Consider the following 12,724-nt stretch of genomic DNA (forward strand, 5'->3'; position numbering starts at 1 on the left):
GGTTATAATAATACGGGCGGTAGCCTTTTCTACTACTACCCACATAAAATCGTCTTTACCTGCAAATAAAGTCTATGATTTATTTCTTGAAATCATCTTTAATATCGTACTTTCGTTCAACTGTTAATCCCTCAGCTTTTTAAACTAAGTCATCCCCAACTTATAAAACACATTCGAAACCTGAAGAATGTTTTCATGAAACAAACATAATTGAAACTAAAATCATTATCGCTTGCGAGTCTTGCGACACCTATTTTAAAAACATGTTCACTCACTCCATCTATATTTCCATAGTTGCGAAATCTCCCGAAACTCAAAGTGACAAATCCCTACATGACCTGTAAACACTATCAAATTTCGACCTTAATTCTACTGCAGTAAAGTGCATCGCGCTTGCACCGCGTTGATGTAACATTTCAATAGCGGCTTGACCATGTACGGTGCCTCCATCTGCCGTGAGTTGCGCGATCGTTGCGACCTAGATGCGCCGCGCGCGCTGCCAAAAGCGCCGCTAGAACCAAAATGGCGGACGCGTCGATAAAAATGAGGGATTTATGACGTTCTTTTGTATTTGTGCTGCGGCCAACTCGGATACGATTCCTTTAAATAATTGTGTTAGGGGTTCGGCCCTTTCATCAGGTCACGATCAGACTTTATATGTGACGTAACAACCTACCATATTTAACGGATTGTCAAAATGGGAAGGTGCAATACAGAATGATTCATGATACAATCCCACACGGCGAAAACAAGCTTCCCGTTTTCTATATATAAAAAAAGCGGCTAAGTGCGAGTCGGACTCGCCCATGAAGGGTTCCGTATTCAGGGGATTTATGACGTATTAAAAAAAACTACTTACTAGATCTCGTTCAAACCAATTTTCGGTGGAAGTTTACATGGTAATGTACATCATATATTTTTTTTAGTTTTATCATTCTCTTATTTTAGAAGTTACAGGGGGGGGACACACATTTTACCACTTTGGAAGTGTTTCTCGCGCAAACTATTCAGTTTAGAAAAAAACCGGCCAAGTGCGAGTCGGACTCGCGCACGGAGGGTTCCGCACCATCAACAAAAAATAGAGCAAAACAAGCAAAAAAACGGTCACCCATCCAAGTACTGACCCCGCCCGACGTTGCTTTACTTCGGTCAAAAATCACGTTTGTTGTATGGGAGCCCCACTTAAATCTTTATTTTATTCTGTTTTTAGTATTTGTTGTTATAGCGGCAACAGAAATACATCATCTGTGAAAATTTCAACTGTCTAGCTGTCACGGTTCGTGAGATACAGCCTGGTGACAGACGGACGGACGGACGGACGGACGGACGGACAGCGGAGTCTTAGTAATAGGGTCCCGTTTTTACCCTTTGGGTACGGAACCCTAAAAATGATATTAGAAACGTCAATATCATTTTTGAAGACCTATCCATAGATACCCCACACTTATGGGTTTGATGAAAAAAAAAATTTGAGTTTCAGTTCACAGTATGAGGAACCCCCAAAATTTATTGTTTTTTTTTCTATTTTTGTGTGAAAATCTTAATGCGGTTCAAAGAATACATCTACTTACCAAGTTTCAACAGTATAGTTCTTATAGTTTCGGAAAAAAGTGGCTGTGACATACGGACGGACAGACGGACGGACAGACAGACAGACAGACAGACATGACGAATCTATAAGGGTTCCGTTTTTTGCCATTTGGCTACGGAACCCTAAAAACGTGAAAAAAATAAGGCTAATAAGCCCTTTTCAAACTTCGCCAACCACAAAGTTTGAATAAGTTTACTTTCAATTGGCTTTTTTGAAGCTTCTCCAATGATTCTTCAAAAAACTTCACAAAACCCCAGCTCGATCCGTAACCTAGCCGACCTTACCACAAAGTTTGTATAATTTTACTTTCAATTGGCTTTTTTGAAGCTTTTCCAATGATTCTTTAAAAAACTTCACAAAACCCCAGCTCGATCCCCGTAACCTAGCCGACCTTAGAACGGATTGGACAAACAACTACTGTAATGTCGCAACCGTAGCATCCGAGTGCGAGTTGAACGGTCGGCCTTGCGACCACGCAATACTGACACGCTATTCTCTAACCATAGACTATTGTGGATTTAATTCATTGTACAGAATACGGTACTTGCTATTGGCTAAGTCTGAAGCTTTGAAGCAACTAATGATCGCTCGAAGCTGCAGAAAGTTTCGTGAGCTCAATCTTGGACAATATTTGACATCTGTCACTAATGTGTCCCATAGCCATCAGATATTTCACTGTAACTGTAGAAAACCTAAGCACATCAGCAATTCCTTCATATGGATTTGAAGATTATGGGCATCTTTTACTGTATCAACCACTAATGAACTGGTTTACTAAATAAATATCGTGTTTTAGAGCCATACCGTATCAAAAACAGCGAGATCAAAGCTCAATTTTCTTAATGTTGGACCAGGATGATGGACAATTTGTCGTCACACCATAGATTATGTACTAGCCAGTGCAAGTTGGCGTGCTAGTGAAGGGATGTGTTTGAGGATAGGAAACCACGCCCAAGTCCGTGCAGAATGCACTTGACATGTCTCCGCTTGACAGATGTTTGTCCTGTCATTCCTGTGATATAACCGTCATTATATCATTGAAGTTATAAATAAACATATTTGAGTTTTTTTGCCACAAAACCAACGTAACTTATTAACCTCGTAAGACCCAAGCCAATTTGAATTAGGACCTTTCATTTATTTCTATTTTAAGAGTTCATAACTCGAAATTAAAGTATTTTCTCAAACATGCAATGAAATAATGATGTTATGTTCTTTATAAAAGGCTGCGAAGTATGACGTTTCAGGTGTGGCTAGGACGAGAGGTCGTTAATGGAATTTCATACAAATCTTGCAGGCCTAGGCCGGCAAAGTCCTCTTTTTTAATTTCCATTTCACAGATATTTGTGACACAGCATCGTCGCATTCATACATTTAAAAAAACTAGAGGCAGTATTTGCTTTATGGTTCGTAATGACACTGCCACTACGCCTAAACAAAAAATAATTTGCAGTTTTATTTGTATCAACATAAACATAATAAATAGTACATTATTAACCAATTAATATAATTTTAAATTACAAATTTAACTCCACAAATAAAAACATTTAAAATATTTCATCTAAACGTTAGCGGTAAAAAGGTCTACTCAAACACGCGTAGTTTTTTTTTTATTGTTATGGAGGAAAAGTTTAAAAAAAAAACATTCTGTATTTCTGTTTTATTGGATTTATGGTGCGTTGATGATTTTTTTACTTTAATATGTATTCGTCACCGCTTACTAAGTCTCCAGGATAGAAGAGTTTTATTAGACATCTCTGTATTGTACGATATACTCTCGGGGCGCATTGACAGTTCTCCTTTGCTATCGGAGATCAAATTATCAGTGCCGTCAATCAGAACGCGGAATGCAGAGCGTTGCCTGTTTAGTCTACTCAGAACTCATACCAATTATGCTTAAAATTCGTCCATCAATCGTATCCTTAAACTATATAATAATTTAATAAACAATTTAGTAGCATCGACTTGTTCGACTGCACAAAATCAACCTTAAAAAATCGTCTTCGATCACTGTTACTGAAATCAAAAAGAGCGACAACTTGAATAAATATAATTAGCAATGATCGGAATAGGTAGTGCCATTTGGGGTGAATGACCTCAAACATTGTACTTAACATGGATAAGACTCGGGATTCCAAGACTCTTATTTTTTCACGAAAATATTTCTTGGCATGTCTTTAATAGGCTACATGACTATATTTCATTTATGGTATCAATCGATCGGATTTATTTTAGGATCAAATGTCTATATGTTTGAGTAATGTTTGTCAAATGTTTAAGTAACATATTATAATATAGGAATGTTAATATCCAACAATACTTGTACGGCATGGCCTTGTAAGTCATCATGACATTTTGACACGTACGCGCAGGCGCAGTCGGCGCAGAGCGCAAAATGGACGCGTTCGCGTTCATTTACTTATAGGGTCGTGTTGTACGGTTGCGTTCGTGGCCCACAAATGGTCTCGCCGGAAGACCAGCGCTGACTTTCGGGTTAGCATTATGCTGAGGCGAGACCATTTCGTGGCAAACTATAATTTCTGTTGTTTAAAATATACTTTTTGTAATACGTTTGTATTGAATGTAGTTTAGTTTGCCATGAATAAACGAATTCTTATTCTTATTCTTATTCTTATATGGGACCCATTGCATTAAAGCAACACAAAAGTCAGAAATTATAGTCAAAGTCCGACAGTCGCACTTCACTCGCGAAACGCCCTTCACAAAAGGATAAGTGAACGTGACGTCAAGGTCATTGAGATCCCATCTTGAAGTATGGGCAAAACAAGAAAATTGCGTTTTTGTCCGTGAAATATTGCGTTTATATGTATATAGTTACTATACAATATTTTTTGGATAAAATGTAAGGAATCGACTGGTACCCTTACTTTTATCGTTTTTGGAAGTTAAAAAAAACTTAAATTTCGAAACTTTCAGGTCCTGTATTTTTGTAACATTTCCGTATTTTATTTTAATATCCACATTATTATTTTAAATTGCTCATTTGCTAACTATTTTACTATATTTTGTTATAAAATTCAACATGTGTCATCATCCCTATTGAAGTAGGTGATATGAAAACCCGGGGTGAAAAGGTATATCCATACTAAGCTTACGCACCGAAGTCCCGTGAAATGGCACTACCAATTCCGATCACTGATAATTAGGTAAGTAAATCATACACCTCATTCGTCTCACATCATACACACTATCACAGACACATACACACATACACAAACACAATCACACAAAGTAAACACACACACACACACACACACACACGTTACGCAAGCCCACACCTACTTTGTATATTTTTTTTCCCTCCCTTCATTTTTAGGGTTCCGTACCCAAAGGGTAAAAACGGGACCCTATTACTAAGACTCCGCTGTCCGTCCGTCTGTCACCAGGCTGTATCTCACGAACCGTGACAGCTAGACAGTTGAAATTTTCACAGATGATGTATTTCTGTTGCCGCTATAACAACAAATACTAAAAACAGAATAAAATAAAGATTTAAGTGGGGCTCCCATACAACAAACGTGATTTTTGACCGAAGTAAAGCAACGTCGGGCGGGGTCAGTACTTGGATGGGTGACCGTTTTTTTTGCTTGTTTTGCTCTATTTTTTGTTGATGGTGCGGAACCCTCCGTGCGCGAGTCCGACTCGCACTTGGCCGATTTTTCCTAAAGATGTTTATATTATTGCCACTTGCTATTGCATGTTAGCTGTATTATTGTGGACATCTGTTACTGGCTTTGTTTTCTGTTCATTGTGCTATGTATCATGTACTTTTTGTATTGCTGTTGATGCCCCAAATAAATAAAATAAAATAAAATAAAAAAAGGAGTTCCGACGAAATAATGAAATTAATATTAATTGTAATCGTAGGAGCTGGAATTGGCAGCGTATTTAAGCAGAATTGATTTTAAATAACTTGCTGCCTCTGCCGCCTAGTCAAAGACGAAGTATGTATATGGTTGCTTATGGCAATTTTATTATTTGAGAAACTAAGAAAAATGCTTACAGTTTATTAGAAACAGTTTTGTGGTATATTTTAAAGAAATGAACGTAACTACAAAATCGTCAACACTGTGGAAATTATACTTATTTACTCCATGCATAAAGCAACGATGTATGTGAAATATGATATCAACATGAAAGACTATGTGTGACGTCCCACGGGTAAAGGTACCTTATGGCCGTTGGCGCTTACGCTATTATTAACGCCGCTCCGCCGCCGCGCGCCATTATTATTGCGGCGCTATGCGACGTAAGCGCCAAGTGCCATAAGGTACCTTTTGCCGTGGAACGTCACATGTAAACTTATGTGACGAAAACGACAGTCAGACGGATACAAGGCGAAAAAATCAAAGATACTTACATGAAAATATACGGGTAGTAAAAATACACGACTCGTGTAAAACATACGCGTGATAAAGATATAGGTACGTGTTAGTTATATTTTGGGTGTAGTTTACTTTTACTTTTTCTATAAATAAAACTTGGGTTCCGTGGATTTTTTATTTTATTTATTTCATTGCATGTTTGAGAAAAGCACTATACATACCTCGGCGGGAAATATGGGATTGCCCGCCTCAGACCTATCCGGCCTCGCTTCGCTCGCCCATCTATATGTCTTCGGCCGGCAACCCCTTTTGTCCCGGCCTCTGTAGTAATGTACTATTTTATTAAGTAATGTTCATTATTAATAATCTCACGTGACCATACATCGGGGTTTTAGGTGAGGGAGAGTTTTAAAAATAGCCAAAAAATAGGTAAAAACTGTAAAATCCGGTACTATTTTAACAATTTTAAGCACATTTTACAGTTTACTTTCTGTCTATTTTTGCATAGTTTGGTAATTATTTTTACAATAAATACACGAAATCATTCCCGCACGAAAACCCCCATTTATGCAAATGACATATAAAGAGCCAAATTTCGCAAGATCTTCACAGTCCACCGGGTGGGGGTCGAACGTAATAGGTCGATCTGTTTCCAAGAGGAAAATTAACGCCTATAATCCTCTGTGGCCTGTTTTCTTTGAATTGGAAAATTGAAATATAGTCCGCTGTGGGGTTGAATATAAATAACAAGTGGCGACCTAACACTGACCCCCTTAGGTCCGCTGGGTCTACCAGGATATATTTAGCGGCTTTGACGCTCCAACACACTTAGGGATGTGTACCGGTTTTAACGGTACATTAAGGATTTTTGACGCGTATTAAATATATATTAGTACCACCCGGCAAAATGTTTATGACATTTTTTCTGTCAGACCACTTCACATACACTTAAAGCATTATATAAGTATTATTATTATTTACTATACGGCCTGACTTTAATTTTATCTAAACTGTCTCGTTATTTTAATACAGTACCTATACATAATAGATATGAGCGCCGATAGGCAGTTAGCCGGCGGCGGCGCGCCGGTCAAAATTGGTCGGCGGCGGCGGCGAATCGGCGGCGTGGCCTTGAAACACCTTCGATGAATGAAAAAAGAATTCAAACCAAAATTTTACCGAAAAAACATGTTTTTGCTGTAGGAAAGTTATGAAATAAATGCATTTTTTATTTTCAATGATAATTTATTGAATAATGGTACGAAAAAAAAATGATATCGTATAAACTGTGGATAGGCGGTATCGCGCGGCATCAGAGGCGGTCTTAATCTTGGTGAGGCTCTGGCCGTAAGATCTTAGCGAGGCCCTTATCTTTTGAGCTAAGTTAAAAATTGCGAAATGACTGTATCAGGGAAACGTCTTGTCGACAGTCCAAAGAAAATCGAGCTCCGTCATTAACCAATATCGATTCAACAAAACCGATTTATGTCAAAAAGTGAGGCCCAACGCCGAGCTCCATGTAACACCGAAGACTTGATTTCGACGCCTCCCAATGCGAGGCCAGAGGATGAGCTGCAGGTAAGCATACAGCTAAGAATCGAACGCCAAGTGTAAGCCAAGCCAAGCGCTGACGGCCGAACGCCTGGAGCGCCGATTGCGGCGCGCTTCTGTGCAAGGCCGAGCTGCAAGAGAGCAGAGCGAGGGCGCAGGCCGATAAAGACTGAAGCCATAGTGTTAAAGATCTGGAGCTTTCCTGCGGGCGCATTCGTGCGACGCCAAAGGCCGAGCTGCAATGGAGCTAAGATCGGATAAGGACCAATGCTCAAGCGTTTTAAAACAGGCCGAAAGTTGAGCTCCAAACAGGGCCAAAAACTTGCAGGTTCAGATAGCGGCTTAATTCCATGCGAGCGATGCAAGGCCAAAGATTGAGCTGCGAGAGAGCAAAGCTTGAAATTTAAACAGTGGCCAAGTTTAATTGAGACCGGATTCCGACGCCCTTCCGTGCGAAGCCAACGGCCGGACATTTGGACGTGGAAACGCTTAATATCTCAAAATTAACCCCCTTTTATGCCTTTTAAAGACTTTTAACCATGCTTGCAATGGTTAAATTCGCGGTAAATGACGGATGGTTAGCTGGCAAAATTAGTCAAGCATTGGATCGGTTAATCGGTAATCCAAAGATGTGGGTTCGAGTCTCACGTTAGCCAGAGTTGATCACAGTTAATTTTTTAATTGTGATTGACATATGTGTAGTGTATATTATATACAATCTATAAATTGTAATGTGGAACGTTCCACAATAAAATGGAAGGAAATCAGTATGTTTATTACAAGCATATTGATGTTAAAATTGATATTAAATCATTTCGTTTCCCCAAGACTAGTAGCGCGGTTACTAGACAGATAAGTTTGCAATTGCCTTCGATATTTTTGAATTATATGGGCCTAAAATACCTTGTGAATGCCTATAAACTGTTTGAAGTGGCGCCGTTAATGATCTAAACTCGATTAAAAATATATTAACTAATTCCGAAAGTAGTAGTAACTACCAAGGTCACGCCGATGCCACGCCGATAGCGCAGCGTCGGCGGCGGCGGCGCGAAAATTTTGTCGGCGGCGGCGGCGCGCCGGCGCGGCGCTCATATCTAATACATAAACTGAAATCTTATACAGATTCCACTACTTAATTGTTGAAACACCGCGGGTAGAGTTTGCATGACGGATCCGAAATGTATGGGAATATCCGCGGATCCAGATCCGGATAATTTCATACATTTCGGATCCGGATTGCGAACCCTAACCGCGGGTTATTTCCACTAGTTACCACCAAGTTGTTATCAGTGGTAACTACTGGGATTTTTTTCCCACCTTTTACCACTGGTAACTACTGGGAAAAATAATTCCCAGTAGTTACCACCAAAATTTTGTTAGAGTTAAATACTAATAAAAACAGTAAAAAAATAGTATAGTATATATAATATAGAGTGATAATAAATAATTATAAGTCGATTAGTGTTTTAGTAAACTGCCTGAAAAGTGACCAAAAATATTGAAACAGTTTAACCGGTACTAGTACAAAAACTATAATATATGTAAGGATAAATTTAATAATCCATTTATATTATTTTTCAAGTGATTTTATTGGGTAATCCAAAATCACTCTATATTTATACTACTGGGAATAATTTTTCCCAGTAGTTACCAGTGGTAAAAGGTGGGAAAAAAATTCCCAATAGTTACATGGGTAAAGGGTATGGACCCTTGCTGTCTCCGCCCCAAAAATCCGGTACACATTCGCGGCCCTAGCAGGCATTGTAGCGTGCAGGAGCATGGTCCACAAGCGGAAGGGAGGCTTCCGGACAACTGGTCCGCGCTGGCACGCCTCAGGGTCGAAGGTTATAACTTACGTAACCTGTATAACTTGCCTCTTTTTATACTACGCACAACTCGGCCATCCTGATTTCAAGAAGTCCTCGTGTGACACTTACAACTTTTGTGTCATTCGTTTTTAAAGATGATTCGTTGTTTGTTTAAAGGATTACGTGCGGGTTAACACAAAGCTCTAGTGTTTTACTGTATCTTCACATTCTAGGCTATAAGTCCCTAGATATAAGGAGTAAAATCGGCTGTAATTAAGTAAAAAAAAGCACATGAAAAGGAAGCAGTACAAGTTTCTTTGAGATTCTTTCATAGTTGCAGCATTCTTGACGTAACCTCCCGAGCCGTGGGAAACTAGAGCATTTAAATATAGTTTACGTTTCGAAATATTTATAATGGAAGTTATTCGAGAGCGCCACCTGGGCTGGATATTGAAATTAGTGCCCCAGTAATCCCGTATCATCGTGTCGATATTCAGTCAATTGTTCTGAAAAGGAATTGACAATCGTGTAAACCTGCCCTCAATCGTAGACGGGCGGGCAGTTCATTATTATAGTCAAGCCATTATTATACAACTTCTCTCATGTATTAGGTACTTTTGATGAAAAATAACAAACATGACAAACATTTTTTAAAACTGTGTAACTATATTTAATTTTTGCGAATGTATGCGGCACATGAAGAAAACAAACAAATAGCGATGAGCAGCGGCTAAACATTCTGTTTTTAAAGTAAACAGTTTACTATACTGTATGCTAGATGGCGGTTGTAGGGACCTCGTGCTCGATAGTGTTGCCCAATCACCCTTGACTCGGTCAATCAGTCCGTAACGGCGTTTTTCAATCGCTTAACCACATGTTTTTATCGATAGATGTCGCTGGTATCTTCGAATTTGAATACATATATCGTATATATTTATACATCGAACATATTCACATTTATAGAGGAGTATATTTTATGTGTACTGTTTTTAATATTAATGAGATAATGTGTATTATATACCTATTTTAGTAAAGTGTGGCTTATTTTATTAATATTCAACATAATTTCGCTTGCTCGTAGATGTACGCATTTGTTTAATTCTATTTTTTTTAACCTGAGAACTAAGAGGCAACGATCTAAAACTAAACAGAGCGCCTACATATATCTTTTTATTTGAATTATTAGTATTAACATTCGAATACTAATAAGTATGTATCTCTAACCTAACACGAACTTTAAAACTTTCGAGTTTCGAAACTTACATAGGTACGAAATTTAGTAGTTATACAGTGCTAATGCTTGGTAAAGTAAATGATAGAGTAGTAGTGTAGTAGAGTTCAGTTTGTCGAATACTGCAGAACTGTAAGCTAAGCTTTGCCAAAAGCTTTGTTTGCAAACAGATCTTGCATGACCAGTTAGTTATGTTCACGAGAATTCTCATTATACACCTATTTCAAAAAACTGTATTTTTTTAGAATGTTGCTTATTTATCTCTACTATAGTTGATTTTTCCGTCTAATAAATACATTCTCGGTGTCTCATTAAAAAAAGATCAAACGCCGAAACCCATTTTCCTAGTTGCGTGCTTTGCGCATATTTTTGCTTTCCGTTTATCTCTACTATCGATTTCCTGTAACGTTTCCTCCGGCCTGAATACAAGTCCAGCACGAACGTGATTTAAAACAATTTTATGAACAAGGTTGGCCATCTTGAATTTCAGCTTCTGGGTTTAATTAAACCTTAGATAATACGCAGCGTAAAGTTTAACCACTTAAAAACTCCTCTATATTTAAGGCGCGAAGGTTAGGTATATACTTTGGTGTTGTTAACAGAAAAGTATACAAAGCAGTTTAGTTTAAGAAATTTTATTGCATAATAATATGACTGACATATGATTACAATGTGATGACCATCTATCAAATAACGAAATAGGTACCTAAACAATGTCATTAATTTCCAATGTTTGTTGTCTGTCGGTTTATTACGGATATGGAGTTCCGATTAATTTAGTGCAAACACCATTACTGTATCGCATGTCATATTTATATCAATATAAAATTTATTTATATCAATAAATGCATATAGCCGTAAAAAATTAACACTTTGTAGCATTATATCGGTAAATAACTAAATTATTTAATTTTTGGCCAATATTACCGTGACTCATCAATTATCGACTGTCGAAAATACGCAGTGATATTTTATATTTATGAAAACGGTTTAACCCGTTTCGACATGGCCGCGAAAAAGAATTTGCATATTAATTGTTCGTTATTTTCAATAATTATTAACCGAACGGAATTGACGTAAAGGATTTTAGTCAGTCGCGGCGATCAGAAAGGGTGTATAAGGTTTATGTGTTTGTATGTTTTATGTCATTTTTCTTTCGCGTCGAAAAACTGCAGTTGTATTTTCCTCGCAATACTAACAATATGGGTAAAGAACCTGCAAAGTCGTGTCCTACATTTGCATTTGAAAAGGTATCTTGAAAAATGACGTCTTTGCTTTTAAAATATGGCGCCCTCTGTGCAAATAAAATGTTATGTTATGATACATCGGGTTTAGCCTAGACGTTCAAGAATGTAGGTGAACGAATATTATTTAAATTTCTCTTTCTATAAGTACTGCCACTAACTTTTAGATTAAATTGATAAAAATTGTAATCAGAATTGAAGTTGAGTTTCCTGTAGGTATTGAAACAATAAATGTTAGATTTCCGCAAACCCACGCGCTTTTAAAACTCAAAAGACGTCTGATTGATCAAACATGGCGTCTTGGGAAGTGCAGGAATTCGCGGCGGCAGCGGGGGGCGGCGAGGGTGCGCGGGGGGGTGACCTTCGCGCTTGATGCAATGTCGCAGTGTCATTGACCACGGCGAGGCGCAAGCAGCCCCGCGCGCTGTCTATCGCCCCTCCGCCCGCTCCGTATGCAATTACGTACAAATTCGTATATTAGAGTAGAGGTGACGTCTGTCATTCGATTTCGACTCGAAACCGAAAGCAATTGAATAGACGTACCTACATGTTTTAATTGTGTTAGAGCATTCCATTTTCAAATTCACGAGTCATCTGTTTGTTATTTTGAACACTTAAATTGAAATTAGGCGGTGTGTAGCTAAACGTCGTTTTGGACGTAACGCGATATAGGTTAGGTTAGGTTAGTTCTCGTCCCGATAAGCTCAGCCTATTTTCATGTTGCAACATGTTATCTCGAGTATTTACACAATTTTACAAAGTAGGCAGTTAAATATCATTGCGCCGACCGATATGACTTTTGGCAAAAACATATCAGTAGGAATTTTCCTTTTAAATATGTAATATGTTTTATATCGACAATGAAGTCTTTAAATTCCGGTAGGGGGAGTATCTTTGCCAGAATTCAACTATCCTTATACCTACCTACACGTACCTGTATCATTAAATGTAGG

At 38.2% G+C, this 12,724-nt stretch overlaps 1 protein-coding gene and 1 long non-coding RNA gene across 6 annotated transcripts in view; one reads left to right on the forward strand and one right to left on the reverse strand.

Annotated features, from left to right (window-relative positions):
• Window positions 1–12,724, forward strand: part of LOC134661531 (ecdysone-induced protein 74EF) — a 324,468-nt gene that overhangs the window by 295,625 nt on the left and 16,119 nt on the right. The window lies entirely within an intron of this gene.
• LOC134661548 (uncharacterized) lies at window positions 5,652–6,298 on the reverse strand. Of its 2 annotated transcripts, none has more exons than XR_010097968.1 (2): window positions 5,915–6,298; window positions 5,652–5,753 (listed from the first exon to the last, which is right to left on the reverse strand). It is a non-coding gene; the product is annotated as an uncharacterized LOC134661548 (long non-coding RNA). The 2 variants fall into 2 exon arrangements; XR_010097967.1 differs by having other exon boundaries at window positions 5,907–6,298.

Source organism: Cydia amplana, chromosome Z (genome assembly GCF_948474715.1).
Source record: "Cydia amplana chromosome Z, ilCydAmpl1.1, whole genome shotgun sequence".
NCBI classification, from domain to species: domain Eukaryota; kingdom Metazoa; phylum Arthropoda; class Insecta; order Lepidoptera; family Tortricidae; genus Cydia; species Cydia amplana.